Source organism: Diadema setosum, chromosome 16 (assembly GCF_964275005.1).
Source record: "Diadema setosum chromosome 16, eeDiaSeto1, whole genome shotgun sequence".
Classification (NCBI taxonomy): domain Eukaryota; kingdom Metazoa; phylum Echinodermata; class Echinoidea; order Diadematoida; family Diadematidae; genus Diadema; species Diadema setosum.
The window spans coordinates 10,653,750-10,671,348 of record NC_092700.1 but is presented as its reverse complement, the minus strand read 5'-3'; the positions used below and the strand labels follow the sequence as shown (position 1 = coordinate 10,671,348).

The following is a 17,599-nucleotide window of genomic DNA, read 5'->3' as shown; positions in this document are numbered from 1 at the left end:
TCTTTTGTTCGGTGACACGACCCGGTATTGATTTTGTTGATTTGTGAAGTTCCAAGGTAGATTTCAGAAATCTCGGGCTGTATACAGTGTAGTACATGTGGACGCCTGATGGAGTGTGGATTCTCGTGTACTCCATAATAAGTATGACAGCGCTGAAGTGTATCCAGTATGCACCCTTTGTTTGTTTGTTTGTTTGTTTGTTTGTTTGGTTTTTTTTTTGCACTGAGATGGCGGGCCTGGGGGGGGGGGTAGTGGGGGTGTTTCACTAAGTCGATCTTCAATAACTAAGATCAACGTAAAATTATGACATGCTCTCTGTGTCTTTAATGATATTCTAACTTCCACATGAAAATGAAGATTTTGGAGACTTTTTCAAGCAGGCATTAACATACAAAATTAAATAAGCGAAAAAGGTATTTTCGGTAAATCTCCATCACAATTTAAAGTGAATTTTGAAAAAAAAGTAGGAATATCTAATGGCATAATATGATATCAAGTTGATCTTAAAATTGAAGAGAGTGATGAAGCGACCTTTTTTTTTTTAACCCGATGGAATCCGAGTTTCATAATACTCGCACGTGCAGTCACGGTCCATGCACGCTAATTATGTAACGTATTCATAATGGCTGCATCCCATCTATGCCGAAATCACGTTATATGAAATCAACCAGCAGCGTAGACTGCAGTTTCGTTAATTAGAACCTTATCGTAAAAGTTTTACATCATGTTTCAGACCATCTATCGCCTAAAACTAGCGCTGAAAAATAATGAGCAAAGTGCAACACATATCATCGTCATATAACGATTCATCTCCCCGTGCCGTATACCCACACAGGATTATTATCTCGGGGGATTACAGCTGGGGTATTATGTCACATCATCATACTTACAAGAAAACAGGTGGCAACTCAAGTCATTACCCTTTATCATAGCTGATTTATTGTTTCATGTTTCATAAATTGTGTTTCATAATTGTTTTTCCTGTAGTCGCAATATTCTTATGCAACAAGCATGAATAATCTCCAAATTTTGTTGATTTTCGTAAACAGGATAATCAATTACTGCTAAATCGCTGATGCTCCATCAACCACGATCAAAGTGTCTGGGGACTTATTGATGACGTCGTGCACTGAGGGAGAATTCGTCGGATGTGAAAGGTTCGTAATATCATGATTAGTGTAGTACAGAATGTGGTAGAATTTGCGTGTTACTCATTGTGTGATGAATAGTTTGTTGTGTATTAAACTATAGATTTGATAGCTACTGTTTTGTCGCATTTTATTTGATATATTCTTTGGAGGTACTGTGACAGTAAGGTGCCTCTTCGTCATGATTGTTTTTGGTGGTTTTCTTAAACCATGGGAGGGCTTTGGATTGTCTTTAATTACGTATCAAAAGACTTTAATCCTATCTAATGTCCTCGGATGCAGATGACTCAGGAAGACAGGTATATGCACAAATTGAATATTTGAAACAACGCACTGCGCGAGTTGAAGAAGGCGTAATGTCAATCAGTCGAAAGTATGGGATTATAATAACCAAAATGAAATACCTTTAGAGTATGTCGTTGTATGTTAATTTTGTTTTTTGTTTTGTTTTGTTTGTTTGTTTGTTTGTTGTTGTTGTTTGTTTGTTTTTTTTTTTTTGGGGGGGGGGAGGGCATGGAGGCTTCAGTTGCCCGATCCAAGAGAGAAAGTTATAACCCATAACCTAGAACCTCTTCGAGTTCTTTTGAGGTTAATGTCCAGTTTTGAAGACGTAGCCCAGCACTTTTAATCTCATGTGGCATGTGATTAAGCTTCTGAAGCGTCCTCAGACCGTGACAGATTAGATGGGTCAGCGAGTATAGGACCAGTGTCCGTTGGCACGAGGCCAAAGATTGACCATCTCATTAACAAAATGCTTCTTAAAATGGCCGCCGTCAAAGATCCAGCTCCCACCACAAACCTATAAGGAGGTGTGATGTATCCTTCATTGACCAGCCAAAATCAATTCCCTTTAAGAACGTCACATCCCTATCCTGTAAGGTCTCACACCAGTAAATAATTCTGTACAGACACACTTGTAAACAGAATCTTAGAGGACTATAACTCATATAAGATATACATAAATGTCTTAAATTGTGTTTCATATCTATCAGACCAACTCATTTCACTCCAGTCCTAAAATTTGCAAGGGGGGGGGGGGAAGGAGGGGGTTATCTGTTCAAACTCTGCTCAGAGGTCCCTGAAAGAAGCCTACCTCTTGTACCAACCGCACCTAATTAGTTTTTAACGGGCTTGTATGGCTTATCTCTTTGAATCATTTTCTTTTTCTTAGATTAATTCTAGCAGGGAGGTGTCCTCCCATGGTTCTAATATCCTTTGCACGAAAATGTGAAGGGACTCTGGCAGCCAGTGGCAGGTGCATTTTAGTTTCAGTTGGGAGACCACAGGATCCAAAAGCGCAATTTATATCCCATCACAAGCCAAAAGCCACACAACCTACCGCACCTCTCATTCTATTCATGCCATGAAAATACCCGACAAGATTACCGGATTACCGTAAATCATCGTTTTTTCGGATATAGCGCCGTCTTTTGTGGTCCCTGCGATTTCAGACACCTGTCTATTCATTAGTGCAGAAAAAAAAAATCAACCCTCATTTTATATTCTAGTGATAGCTACAGTTTGTGGTGATAATGATAATTGTAATCATCTTGATAGTAACTCGATGAAAATAACGATAAGCATAATCAATGATGACAGGAGTATGACTTGGGCATCAAAGCGAGTAAAGTGATTTCTACGATCACTTAAGTACTGTACTTATATGCTAGCAGGTCTTTCTGTAATGTGTTTTGTAGAGCTATACAGTCTTGTAGCTATAGTGACGAGCATGATTTACTGTATTGCCAGTGCTACCTAGTGGCGGCAGTAAGTCGCTAATCACCGAATGCTGTGATTTAACCGTGAGAAAAAAAAATACATGTCATGTTGATGATGTCATGCGATCTTTGTCATTGCTAATCCTTCTTTTAAATCATACAATGGAGCTACATTAATTTGTATCTCCATCTCTGTCCATGATCAAACCTTGTAGGACATTTTTCTCGAAAATGCCGCTCAACTTACATTTTGTCCTTAATATGCAGAGTAATTCGACAAACCGAAACCAAATGAAAACCTGATGATTGATCACGATCAAATATGCAAATTAGCCTTAGGCAAGGATATGCTTCCAAAAATTCACATCTTTCAACTACCTGTCTGTCATCTTGTACGTCACATATTTATATATTCTCCGTTCAGACTTCATCTCCATATTTTCTGCATCCTTTTTCTTCCGTGCTCTAACCTCGGTGGAACATGGTGGAGGTGTTGTTATCCTATACGGTAAACGGATTGACTCTTGACTTCGGATTATGTGTAATCGCGATCCAAGACCCCAACTGACGTAGAAGTTTAATGTCCTTCGAAAAGCTTACTCAAATCATCTGTAGGGGTATGTTTCTCGGGAACTCGAAACAAAGAAAGAATAGAGAGAAAAAAACACAATAACCATCAGATGTGTATGGGAATGGCTGCGTGAGAAACACCCATCAAACAACAACAACAACAACCAAACTAAAACAAAAGATGAACAAAGAGAGAAAGAAAAGGAAAACATAATAAAAGATAGACAGAGAGTGAGAGAGGATAAAGAGACAGATAGTGATCTGTACATCGATCTCATAAAACCTCTTCAAACTTTAAGTTTCCAAGTTCGATGAGAATAAACGTCCATTTACTTTGTTGTTCATAATGTTCATGGATGTATAAGTATAATATAAGTATAATATCACTAGACTGCAGCCTTCGATTTGTATTATTCATATCAAATTTCGATGTCCTCGGTCGTTCTTTTCAATCTCCTATTGTACTCGACATGCAACTCACCGTCATTCGAAATAATCGAGGTATATAACATCATTCCATAATTTCCCTCAAAAATCACTCGACGTGCTTTAAGCAATCAAAATTTCTCTTTCCTGCTGTGGCAGCGTTTATCTTTTCTGATTTTCCTCTTGCCCACTGGTTACACCTTGACTTCACAGTATTTCTCGCCTGAAATTTTGAAAACATCAGCACTTCCCGCTGCTCCCAACCTTGAATGGCGCTTTATTTTTTTTTTTTTTTTTTGCAGACGGCAATATTGAATTCGTTTCTTTTTTAATTCATTTTTATTATTTTTGTATGACAGATCGTTTCACTCTAAAATCACACGCTGTTGTTTGTTATGTCATGCTACAGCGATTTAGTTGTCAAATTGTTCTTGAACTTTGGGGACTATACAAAGCCATGTTTATTCTTTTTAATCGCGCCCGATTTTGAGTGCAAATATTTGCATAGACGCATATCGCTTGTATGAACTCACTGGGCGTACGTGACAGGTGACTAGCATAGTGCAAGAAGTGGTCTATTATCGGGCGAATTATTTTATTCACTGTATATACCCTGCAGTTTGTTCTATAATCTGGGGAGTCCTCTCGAAAAAGTTATATATTATTCTATATTTTGAACAATTCACCAGACGGCGGCCATCACGCGTGATTTGTGTTTTAGTCAATACAATGTACCATTTTCCACAGCTATACCCACAACAAAGAGGCTGTGTATATTAATGCCGTTTGGCACAGAAAACCCTATGGCATTATACACACGGTCAAAAGTCTCAAGCACAGAAAGGGTTAAAGTGAAATTTTATACACTCCATGCTCGATTGACTTTATTTCACGTCAGTCAACAAAGAGGGGGAAAATCAAACAAACATGACGGCAGGGGAAATCAGAGAGTAACTAATCGAATTTTAGATTTTCGCATGTCTGCACGAAGTGGTGAATGATGTTAGTCGCAATCACATAATACAGAAAAACTCACAGCTCCCACAGTGGTTTGCACAAATACACACACGCACACACACGCACACACACACAGGCACACACACACACACACACACACACACACACACACACACACACACACACACACACACACACACACACACACACACAAATAACTTCGAAAAGACCGTGCTTTGGTTGATAAAGTTACAGTTACAACATCGTCACCCCAAAGGTTACCGTCGGTCGACTACTGCAAATCTGCAATGATGTGATCTGACATAAAGTTATCGATTATTCCTTTTCAATAGTATTTCAGAACGAAATTTGTTGACGTTTAATGTGTATGTCGATGAGAAACTTGAATGCGTAAGGCGATGACGTCAACACATCTAATTTGCATTTGCCATTAGCAACAAGTATACTTGTTTTCCGAAAACATGTGACTTATATTATCATAATAACTTTATTATAGTGCCTGCCCGATTTGCAGAAATTTTCTATGATTTTCTCCACTCCTTTGATTGATAAGTCAAGTGGAACATGAGGTATTATCTCACTTCGGAGATGCATGACGTACATGCTCCATTTATCATGCTTCATGACTGATTCCTCAGGATAGCAAGTAATAACAAAGCCCCTGGGCACAAACGTTCATTACAGCAGACGTAAAAGTGGCTTGCACCCCCTCCCCCCCCCCCTTCGCCCCCTATTCCCAGGACAGAGTGACTAAAATGATTCTTGAGTTGTCATCAACAGCTGGAAACTTGATATTAGAAGCCTCTTACTCATGCTCACAACTCATGATGCGTTCGCTACACAGGTGATGAGATAATCGTTACTTATCTCATGAATCGTCTGATGTTATGCAAAACCTTTTCGGAGGCGAGGTGGGGGGGGGGGGGATCTTGTCTTTGTTAGCATGCCTCTTCCAGAGGGCCCACCCAGCTCATCACCATCGGTTCTATCTAATATTCAAAAAGAATTCTAAGAAAAAAAAAACAACAACATATATTCTTTTTTATTTTCCCATTGGAACGAATTTGAGTGTAAAGCGCGTTGATCAGTTTATGGGAAATGGGATACAAAAAAGACCATTTATTATTATCATCATCATTATTATTGCTCTAACGTTGCTAAGGGTCTCCATTTTTACACCTGGAGCGAGGGGGATATAATCATCATGATTAAAAACGTCTCATCGAGGCACTTGACGGTATTCGAACTCGGTACCTCCCTGTGTAAATCACGAGCCCTGTCCACCATACCACAGTGTCTCAAATGGTATAGGGAGTGAGGAAGAACACGTGCTCGTACGCGATATTTTCCTTGCATAAATATTTGTGTTTTTGTTTGTTTGTTTATGTTTTTTTTTGTTCAGATCTTTGATTTGAAGCTGTTTGCACACTCGTTTTCAAATCCGCTCCTTCAACATGTTCAAATACTCACAGCGAGTCACAGGTATAGTCTTATTTCAAGTGCTTGTGAAATAAGTGTGCAATACAGAAATATACGTCATTTGTGAAAATGTGTGTTTCTTTGTCTGTTTGTTTGTTTGCTTCACCTCCATGAGGAGTAGTTTGAACAGAACATTAACCTTTGCCTTCGGAATTTCAAATCATCATTGTGTATTTGGTAAACGCGCACAGCATCGATGGGGACCAAAAAAAAAAAAAAAAACAGTTTACAATACGAAAAATGGACCAAAATGCACGAGGAATCTGGGGAATAATCATAAAACGCGGTGTTTTAAAAAGAGCACGCCCCGGGGGACATTGCCTCAATAGAATGATGGATAAAGGCGATGGGTGTCTAATGTAAAAAAAAAAAAATATGAGATGTCGAGCAAATATGACACTCAAAATAATAATGTAGTACGCTTTCATGGCGTTCATTGCCAACTTCAAGTCTGCATAGTCTGACGTCACTTGGTTGTGACGTCGATTGCCTTACACTCATCATTTGGGGCTTGATTATCATTTTCTTGGAAAAAAACAACAACATGTTATTCTTCACGACTCGAGTCAAGATGCATCAACTTATAGAAGGTATAATTATGTAAAGGCGCGAAGAGAAAAGAATTGTTTTTCTCAACCAATATTAGATGGTGAAATCATATCTTGCCATGTTGACGTTAAGCGAGGTACCGCTTACTATAGTAACTTTCCAGCACACATCTGACGTCAGACAATGGCCACCAAAAAGACAAAATATTCTAATGTCGTGATAAGAAGCGCTGTTGAATGACTTGGAGAAATTCAGGTTTTAATGGGGACTTTTTCATGACCTTGTCAACATTTGATGGATTTTACTTCGACTTGTTCCTTCGATTTCATCGATTTGCCTTTCAATTGTGAATTAGATCAGAGAGGTAAGCTGTAATTACTGATATCAATCAATCATATCATGCAGGCTGGCGTCATGGCAATGAACGGTATTCATATTACATTGTCGGTTCTAACACTCAATATTAAGTGTTGAAGAGGAAAGGAAAATAAGTTGTACTATATCTATAATACATGAATATATGACCTCAAGAGAAAAAGAGAGACGATTCTCGTTAAAAAGGATAAAAAGTTTAAGTATTGAATGTTCGTGATTTTCAAGAAAATAAACGATGACTGAACGTCGTGTTGATATAATTCCATGAAATGCCCTCAAGGAAAAGCGGAATCAAAGAATAGTATAATGCACAGAATATCAAACGTGCCAAAACACACTCTCGTAAAACTTGTCGCAAAGCATAGGACTTTGACACACTTTACTTTTTGAGATCCAGTATAAAAAACAAAGAGGAGAGCAAGCTAGTTTACTTTCAGGTTATTTTTTTTTTGTTTCCAACAAGAATCAGAAAAATTGACCATGTTCTCCTAAGGAAATAAATAACATGATGGATACAAGACATTAGGAGACGACTGCGGGGCACATTGGCATGCAGCGATAGACGCAACGTGCAGTTTGCTGCCAGCAAACACAATCGGTAAATCACAGATCATTGAACTGCCCTTTTTTTTACACCTTCGTAGACCCATAGTTTGTTGAAAAGTAGAATATAACTTGCTTAGGTGTTCGGCTGTGATTGCTCGATGTTTTGTGTTCTTTAGTTGTTGACTGCCATTCTTTGGAGGGCGTTCTGGTTGTTGCCAAAGAAATTGGAGCTAATTGAAACCAAATTTCCTGTCGGGATGCGATTCACAATGACACGAACTATAAGTGTTTTGTTTGTGTGCAATTTCTGCTCCTTCTCGAATTCTGCTCTTTATTTATTCTTTCCCTCTCTTTCCCCCTCTTTCTCCTTCTTTCTCTGTTTGTTTGTTTGTTTGTCTGTCTGTCTGTCTGTTTTCCTTTCTCCGGGCAATGGAAGATTAGTGATAAGTTATATTTCACCAAAGACAACACTTGACAGGCGTATGACAGCATGGCGATATAAGTGCGTTCAGACGGAATACTATACAGAAGGGGGTCAGGGATCCTTTTTTCTGTCCTTTAATTTTTTTCAGGTTCCCCTTTTTATTTCTGTAAAGCGTAAAAGATCTTGATATATTGTTGTTGAAAGCTTTCTAAGCAAACTCGCTCAAACCTTTTGCTCACTGTATAGATGGCGAATGAGATCAATGCACATTATAATGCCTCAAATGTAGATCAATCTATACCTCGTGGTGGTGGACTGAAAACTTTACCGGTGTTGAGATTCCTCCTCCCCCCCCCCCAAAAAAAAAACAACATTAAAACATTCAAAAGCATACACGCATGAATAGTATCCAATAATTCAGGCATTCGATTGGTTCCAAAGTCGCTGTTGAAGTAAGCTAGACCCTTAAAGCATGACCAATGATTAGTTTTAATCATTCAGTTTAAACGACTGCATTTTTTTTTGGTCACATCGTACTTCCATTAACTATATTTTCTGTTTATTCTAAATCATTACAATCCTAATTTCTAAATCATTCTAAATCCTTTACAACTCGTAACAATCAGTTGTGGGGGTATGCGTGCTACATGTACCTCACAGTGTCGTAAATGCATTTATCCCACGCACGCAAACTTTTGTATACAGTTTGTATTTTTTTCTTGCACGATAATCCGAGGGGCGGGGTCACTATAGAACTTGGCGACGCGAGCTCAAATTTACTCGTGGGCCGCTGGGATGAGGCGTGTTGATTTTCAACACGAAATCTGGAACAGAATCTCTTTGTGCATTGCCGAAATATGTCTAAGAAGCGATTTAATATGTCGTCACTCTTCAAGCACTCGCTTTTTCTTTTTCGTTTTATGAATTTATATGGACCTTATATATACATTTAAAACACACACACATATACGTATCTAGATATAAGCGATATAATGTTAGATATATCTATCATAGACAAACAGATTCATATAAATAGAAATGTATAAGTATAATGTGTGTATGCGTGTATACGTGTGTGTATGTGTATAGGGAGTGAAGGAGTTATGTGTGTAAGTTGCGATAAACATTGGATGAGCCAAAGTTCTTGGCGACAATCGGCCAGTATTCTTTTGTTCGAATAAGCCATAATTCACGATGCGGCCACTTGCTGAAGATTAAAAGCAGTTTCTATTACCTACATAATCGATAACCGATATCTAATATACTTATCCATTCCAAAAGGCAAGCATTTGCTCTTCATTAGAGGTGCATACTGGCGTTTCGAAGAGCCAATACTCGTTTACGAGCGAAAATCTTCACATTCTATCAAGGAGGTTTATTAACTGATTACTTTAGCTGGCACAGGTGTTTGCACTTTATTACTGCTACGCGAAATCTTTTCAAAGAAAAATCGCGAAGTCTCGTAATAAAGACACACAGACAGCTGCAGCGCACAATCACTGGACGAGCGTATTATTGAGGCGTTCACGAATCGCCAAATTGAATTCATTTCTGCCGCTCGCATCCCCTTGCCGATATAATGTGTGCTACATCAAATTTGTCAGGAATGGACTCGCCTACAGAACATTCAGCAAGATTTTATTTTTTCTGTGTGCTTGCTTATATTAATACCTCGGGGTGTTAAATCACAGTTGGAATGATCACCGATGATGTGAACGGCTCGAAGGTTCGTGGCTGGGGTAGAGTTTTGTTTGAACAACCCAATTTTTTTGCGTGATATTTCACGCGGATGAAAAGCCAACCTCCGCAGAGTCTGTTCAATATTTGTCAATTCGTCAATCTGCTGTACATTTACGTGAAAAAGTAAAATATTCGGCTGTTCTCAATCCATTCTTCAACATTTATAATATGCAACGATGACTGTCCGTCCTATTTATTTTCTTATACCCAATGAGCGGGATGATCATTCAAAACCAATTCAGTATCTCTCTCTCTTCATCTATCTATCTATCTATCTATCTATCTATCTATCTATCTATCTATATATATATATATCCACCTACCTATCTACCTATCTGTCTGTCTGTCTGTCTATATAATAAGTATGATATAAGCCTATATGTATGTGTCTGCGTCTATTCATCTTTGTTGGTGAATTGTAAATATACATTTAGGGTACTTTTTCAAGGTTTAAATCGATGTATGTCATCTACCAAGAGAACCATACTTTTAATGAAAAGCATCCTATGTGAAGAAATAGATAGTATTTAGGTACGGTGGAAACTATATAAGCCAGGCGAAACCGGACTAACGTTCATACGAAAGTGGTGGCCGTTTGCTGCCACTGCGTTACTTTTGCAAGGAATATAAATAACCGTTCAATAATCAGCATTTTTTATCACGTGACTTTAAAGTGTCTTCTGTGGTACTATCAACCCCCATTAAACAAACAAACAAACAAACAAACAAAATGTCTTGCAGTTGTTTTTTCACTAGCTCTTTAAAGAGGAGAAAGAACACGCTGTCCTGGGGATATCGCGAAGGAAGTGAACTTGTACATGTACTATATTATATCCCGATGGTAGAAAAATGATTGCTATTCATACTTTAAAAGGAAAAAAAAAGGATAAAAAATTATACACGTCATCATAATGACTGTCAAGACTGTGGTCGCATTAACTGCTTTGAAATGTCCATCCGACGTCATACTCTCTAAAAAATCGAGTGTAAATTTTCACTCTTGAAGGAGTGAATACAAAAAAGAGTGAATTTAGAGTGAAATTGGAGTGAATTTCGAGTGAAAATGTTCATTTTCACTCCTTTTCGAGTGACGTCAGGGATCACTCCAAAATAAGTAACTACGGGGGGGGGGCATGGGGGGGGGGCACGTGCCCCCCCAATCCGCTGGTAAAAAAAAAAGAAAAAAAAGAAGAAAAAAAGAAAAAAAAAAAACCTACCAAAATGGTAATTCAAGGGTTAGTAAACTGCTTTTGAAATCGACATGAAAGGATGATCAAGAAAAAAGATATTTTTCTAAGATTTCTTTTAACCATATAATTAAAGAGGTATTATAGTGAAACATTGTTCAAAAAGCCCGGAGACGACAAAAGATTGTGATTCAGTGTGATTCCTGGTTGGCATTTTGAATACAAGCAGGATGTGCGCAGTGTACTCAGAACATCGGAATGGCAAAAAGAGTCGCTGCAATGTTGCGCAATGTGATGCTTGATAGGTTGTACACATTTGCTATCAAAGCTTGATCATCATGATTTTGCAGTGTTGCTTTACATACTAGTCTATATTAAAATGCCTTGCATTGCCAATAATAAGACTTGACCGTGGCTATTTCCTAACTTTTCCATCTATATGAAACACACACACTCACAAACACAAACAAATTAGGGGATTCTCTATATAAAGTGCAGATTTTGGACATCCTTCTCCCGCTTGGTCACTTCGACGCCCCCTCGCTGGTCATACCTCCCCCAATCATGAACATAAACCGACACCCTTGACTACCAGTGGTGGACCCCTGTGAAAACCAGCTTTTAGCTGACCAGGGCAATCCATCCCATGAGTGGAGAATAAATAAATAAAAATAAATAAAATAAAAAAGATCCAGGGGCGCATCGGGCGCCCCCTCCCTCCAAAGCGAAAAAATATATATGTAGCTACAAACGACAGTTTTGGGACTGTAAAATGTCAAAGTTTTCAAGCTCGCTCGCTTCGCTCGCTCGCATTTAATCGTTATGCAATTCTCCTGATGCTGCTGTCAGTAATTGCCAGCAGTTGCGTCCGATGCGCCCCCTCCCCTTAATTTTCAAAGCGAAAAAAAGTATACCTAAAAACGGCAGTTTTGGGAACATAAATGTCAAAATTTTCAAGCTCGCTCGCATTTAACCGTTATATGCCATTCTCCTGATATTGCTGCCAGTAATTGCCAGCAGTTGCACCCGGTGCGCCCCTCCCCCCCCCCCCCCCGAATTTCCAAAGCGAAAAAATATAGCTACAAACGGCAGTTTGGGGACTGTAAAATGTCAAAATTTTCAAGCTCGCTCGCTTCGCTCGCTCGCATTTAATCGTTATGCCATTCTCGTGATGTTACTGCTAGCAACTGCCAGCAGTTGCGCCCGGTGCAACCCCCTTAATTTCCAAAGCAAATATATATATATATGTATATATATACATGCATATATTATTATATATACTAGCTACAAACGGCAGTTTGGGGACTGTAAAATGTCAAAATTTTCAAGCTTGCTCGCTCCGCTCGCTCGCATTTAATTGTTACGTTATGCAATTCTGATGTTGCTGCCATGAGGTGCCCCCCCAATGTCTTGACCCACGGTACGCCACTGCCTGAGGTCACTCCAAAATGAGTGAAAATGAACATTTTCACTCAGAATTCACTCCAATTTCACTCTTAATTCACTCTTTTTTGTATTCACTTCTTCAAGAGTGACTATTTTCACTCGATTTTTTTTAGAGAGTAATTATCATCAAGTTTGACATTTTATGCGATAATAGCATGGGTAATATTCGGCCCTTTCTCCATTATCATATCGTAGATTGCTATAGATATAATGATAATTTTCTCCGTATATATATTATATATACATTCACACGAGTTCCCTCTTTCGGATGGATAAGGTGTTTCGTATGGAGCTATTCTTCATGGAGCTTAAAGCTGCGCTCGGCTCCCCACAATTCACGTTGGGAGTACAATGGGACGATAACCTCTCCCATTAAGTGTTTTACTGAGTCGTCAGTCTCAGTTTGCAGGTAAATGGAGTTCTTGCAAGCCTTTAAATCAATCTCAGTGTATGCGGCTCAATTTTGATGCTGGGACTGCGTGCAACGGCAGCAAAAACACGGGATGCACTCCGAATCAAACTCCTGCATTTATTATGGCAACGATGGAATGTTATCTGAACAGAAGCTCGGTGAAGATTGCATACATGCTTGGTCGCCATGGAGATAATGATAAGACTGCTCTCGCAGGTGCATAACCTTTAAACTTCTCCGTTGCGAAGATGCTCCCTAAAAAGATGAGCAAGAACATAAGCGGTGTAAGGGAGTGGGAGGAAGAAGAGACGAAAAGTTGAAGTAAAAAAGAAAACATCAACAAACGAAAACAGACGAAGAAAAAGAACCCCAGAAAAGGAGGAGGAAGAGCAAAAGGAGAGAATGTAAGAAATTATAGCTTCTATATTAAAAGTGGTTTGTTTGTTTGTTTGTTTTATTTTATCCTATCACGGGATAATACTCTCGATCAGCCAGATTGGGCTGATTTTCAGAGAGGTCGTGACTTAAATGCATTTAACGTGGTTATTTAGAATTATATTGATAGAGGTTTATTCATGATACAACCCCACTATTCTTGACATAATGTGGAATATAATTTTCTGCATCCGCCGCTATATAGTTTTATGTTAACATTCTCTGTGAGTGGTACTTCGCAATGACACACGCACTTGAACCCGCTGTGAATGTGAATCCCCAGTCCACATTTCATTTGCATTTACATACACAGTCACACAGATACACACACCCTAAAACACACACACACACACACACACACACACACACACGCACACACACACACACATACACACACAACCATCCTTGGCTTTCTGGAAAAGAGACTCCCGATGTGCAATCACCACGATGCTTTCACTACAATTGCCGTCCCACAGTCTGCTTTGCTCACAGTTTTTCTTCATTAACCCTACACATGGAAATTCATAACGGTGCCTCCCACGGGATTCGAATCGGCGATGGGTCAGAATTACTTGTTGATAAGGGCTTTCTACAAATGTGCCTCAAATGTCTGTCAGTGAATAGTCAATTTCACGGTATGCTGATATTTTAGTTCATTGTACAACCCGACAATCTTGTTTGCGTGTTTTTCGTCATATTTATTTCTTTTCCGTTGTAATTTGCGTGCGTTGGCCCTCGGCGAATTAAGAGCTGCGCACAAACATGAGTCTATGTCATGGAACTTGAGGGTTTGGTTTTAGGTTTGGTTTGTTTGTTTGTTGTTGTTTTGTTGTTTTGTTTTTTCATTATTGAAATTTAATTTCTTGGGTTAGATGCCCGGCTGGAATACAGATCATTGTAACATTTGCTTTGTTCCTCCTATATTTGTTTGTTTTGTTTTGTTTTTTATTTTGTTTTGTTTTGTTTTTTACTTCAAACATTCTGCTCATTGGAAGATCTGATTACATTTCAATAAAATGAACAAAATAAACTTCATTCATATCACTTTTCATTTTTCTTTAGTCCACAGAGACGGAAAGCCTTTACGCTCGGTCATTTTTCGTCAGGTGCAATTTAGCGAAAGTTGCGTTTACAGACACAACGCTGATTGTTTCAATTGTCCGAATTCGCTCTCCTTTTTCAGTTCACGTTTTACTGCACTGTGTTTACGACACAATACAGATCCACTTTCTTGTATACAATGTCTCTCGGACCATTACGTGTGGGATGGAGTGCAGTGGTCCTTGTCCAGCCCTGATTTTTCTTGTATTGGGCTTCATTAGGCTTTGGCTTGGAGACAACGAAAGATCCTTGCACGCTGGATGACCTCTTGCGCATCCGGGATATTGTCCGGAGAGCCGATTTCGTTAATTAATGTCGACCCCGCGGCTGATCTGTTAGAGTTCTTCAAAGTGTTTTCCCAGATCATCCGTTGGTCAGAGCAGATGTGTGTGGAGGTCAGTATCACACATCTGTGATGCTATTAACCCTGCGTCCAATTCCCGGAAGTTCACTGCATTCAACATCCACGAACTATAGGCCTAATTAAGTATACGATTTAAGTGTTTTGGAAGTATTCAATTCAAATCAAATTGACAGCCAAACTATCTTTATGTTGGCGCCTCCACACCGTGGCGCATGTGTGTTGTGCGACCTAATTTGATTCCTGGTGCTATTGCCATGTATAAATAGTGATATCAAAATAGTCACGACATGGGGGCGAGTTGTTCAATGCTCGCCGAAGTCACAGCTGCATGCGCTATGGGGTGGGCGAGTCAAAGGCCGAGTATAACATCTGGGTCCTGTTAGAATCGTTTATGATATGATAGACAGGTTTCTTTAATTTAATAGAACAAAAACGGCTACTCCTTGTTCACGATGGATTTATTTTGTGTCTAAAACGAATTGACAGCAAAAAGAACAAAACATTGTCCTTTGAATTTTCCATCATATCGGACGAAATATGGAGAGGGAGAAAAAAACAACAACACAATATTGATTACAAAATGTTGTGAGATGACGTCATCCCCAATGGCTTCAACACAAATTTTCAGTAATATAAACTTGGCTGTTATAAGGAAATTCAACAAGAGGAAATTCCATCAGTTGCGCATGTTGTATACGTTGTAAACGGTTCCGCAATACAATAACACATGAAGTGCGGATGTGTCACTTTGTTAACTAGTGCTGTAAAAACACATAGGCCTAAAATGAAATTATAGTGCGCTTGATAATTATCTAAAACGAATGGAAAAATTTTCAGAAGAAGAAAATGATTATCGCCTCATCTGATCTATCACTCACGTGATCAGACCGATATGTAACGTATGAATGATGTCACTGTTCGCAAAGACAAAAGAAACTTTGAACAGTCCGTATCTTTGCAACTGATTGACAAATTGACCTGCATCGACGTAAATAAGCACTGAATTGATCAGTGTTTTAGTAGTAGTGTCACAAATGTACACACAAGTAGTTATGTACATGTATCAAGGCTGTATGCATGGTTGTTTAATGTGTATGTACACAGGGTGACCAGATTAATGGAGAACATTCTATATGATATAGATATAGTACATACAGGCTGACCAGATCAGTGGAGAATTTTCTAGGTGGTACAATGTAGCTACAGTACGTGTATGCATGTGACAGGAAATACATTATAGCTCACTCAATCTAGAATGATTTAACCCATTCCAGAAAATTATTCTAGGAAGTGCTGGCTGAGTGAGGCACTGCCCCTGTAGCCCAATGTGATTGGTAGTTAATTTTGGCAATGCTGTTATGCACATAGTTAGGCAGTGAGTCATCCAGGATTCCTGGAATTTGGACTTGCTAGTATGTTCAGGTATGTGGCCCCAGGTTGGAGAAAATTACAGAATGTACTAGAAAGGGGTGAATGGATAGTATATAAGCCGGAGAAATTCTGAGGTAGGCAGAGTACCCAACACCTCTGCTCTGAGAGTTACGTCACTTCTGGCTCTGAAACGACTTGTTATAGTCAGTCCTGTGTTACCTGCTGACCTGCTATACAAACTGTGTTTGTGGAGATAAGGCCTGGGAGACATTTTGCCTGCAGAGAATTAATTTGCCTACATTGGAGATAGACTCCATATTTTAGTGTCAACGGACATTATTACGGCAAAGCTGTGATGGGCCGGATTCCTTGCTGGACATTATAAAGTGAAGCATCATTCAACGCATCAACTGGACGTGGTCGTCATAACATTTGGATTTTGCCCGTTTCCTGTGGATTCTGCACGTTTAGCTGTGGACGTATATCCTGGATTTTTACCCCGGATTAATAACGTGGATTAACGCAACCTGTGCCTCTGGAGTTACGTCGGAGGAATCATTCATCGGCACGTCAAGGATTATTCATTTGTGCACCGAACATCGCATTTGGACCTTTTCAATTAAAGGATTACCTGATATCAGATACGTGTAAGTGATTTCACTACTGATTTATAATTGTTTTATTGATCATTATTGTACTGATGTGAAAACCGATTACGAGTCTGTACCCACAATATCACTGTTAATAAACCGCCTGAACATTAGTTGATTGTTTCTTTTGTGCGATCATTCTCAGAGTGATTTTGGTCGTAGCAGTAGCCATGATAAAAAAAAAAAATCATGGGCGTACATGCTCGAGCGGGATTCGAACCCACGACCTCCTGATCTTATTTCTTGTCTGATCAAGGAGGTTTTATACATGGAGTTCCAACTGGCTGTAATTATTCAAACAGTTGTCAGTTTCTATTGATGTACAAAAGAATTCCACAGGTGCACTTGTGCCTTTGATGACCGATGTTCGACGCCGCCGTCTTGCTGAGCAATTTGAAGATTCATTTTGAATGTTTTCATAATGTTGGCCATATTTTGCTTGTTTATTCATTAAATGAAATGAAATTTCACTTAATGATAAAGCATGTAAAACAAAAGTCAATCCCGTCCGGAAATTTGTGCAAAAGTGTAAATCAGAGCTGGATCATGCGAAAATGTTTAAAACTGTACCACCCTGGAAAGCTGTTTTTATCACTTTTCCGCTTAATTTCCACAAATGAAACTAATATGGGATAATCTTCAAGTATAATTCTTTATTGATAGATATATCAGATTAGTGC

The 17,599-nt window shown here is 39.0% G+C and overlaps 1 long non-coding RNA gene across 1 annotated transcript in view; it reads left to right on the top strand.

Annotated features, from left to right (window-relative positions):
• Positions 1–17,599, top strand: part of LOC140239415 (uncharacterized) — a 44,044-nt gene that overhangs the window by 16,175 nt on the left and 10,270 nt on the right. The window contains exon 2 of the long non-coding RNA XR_011901981.1: positions 1,050–1,157. This is a non-coding gene — a long non-coding RNA (uncharacterized lncRNA). The remainder of the gene's footprint in view (positions 1–1,049; positions 1,158–17,599) is intronic.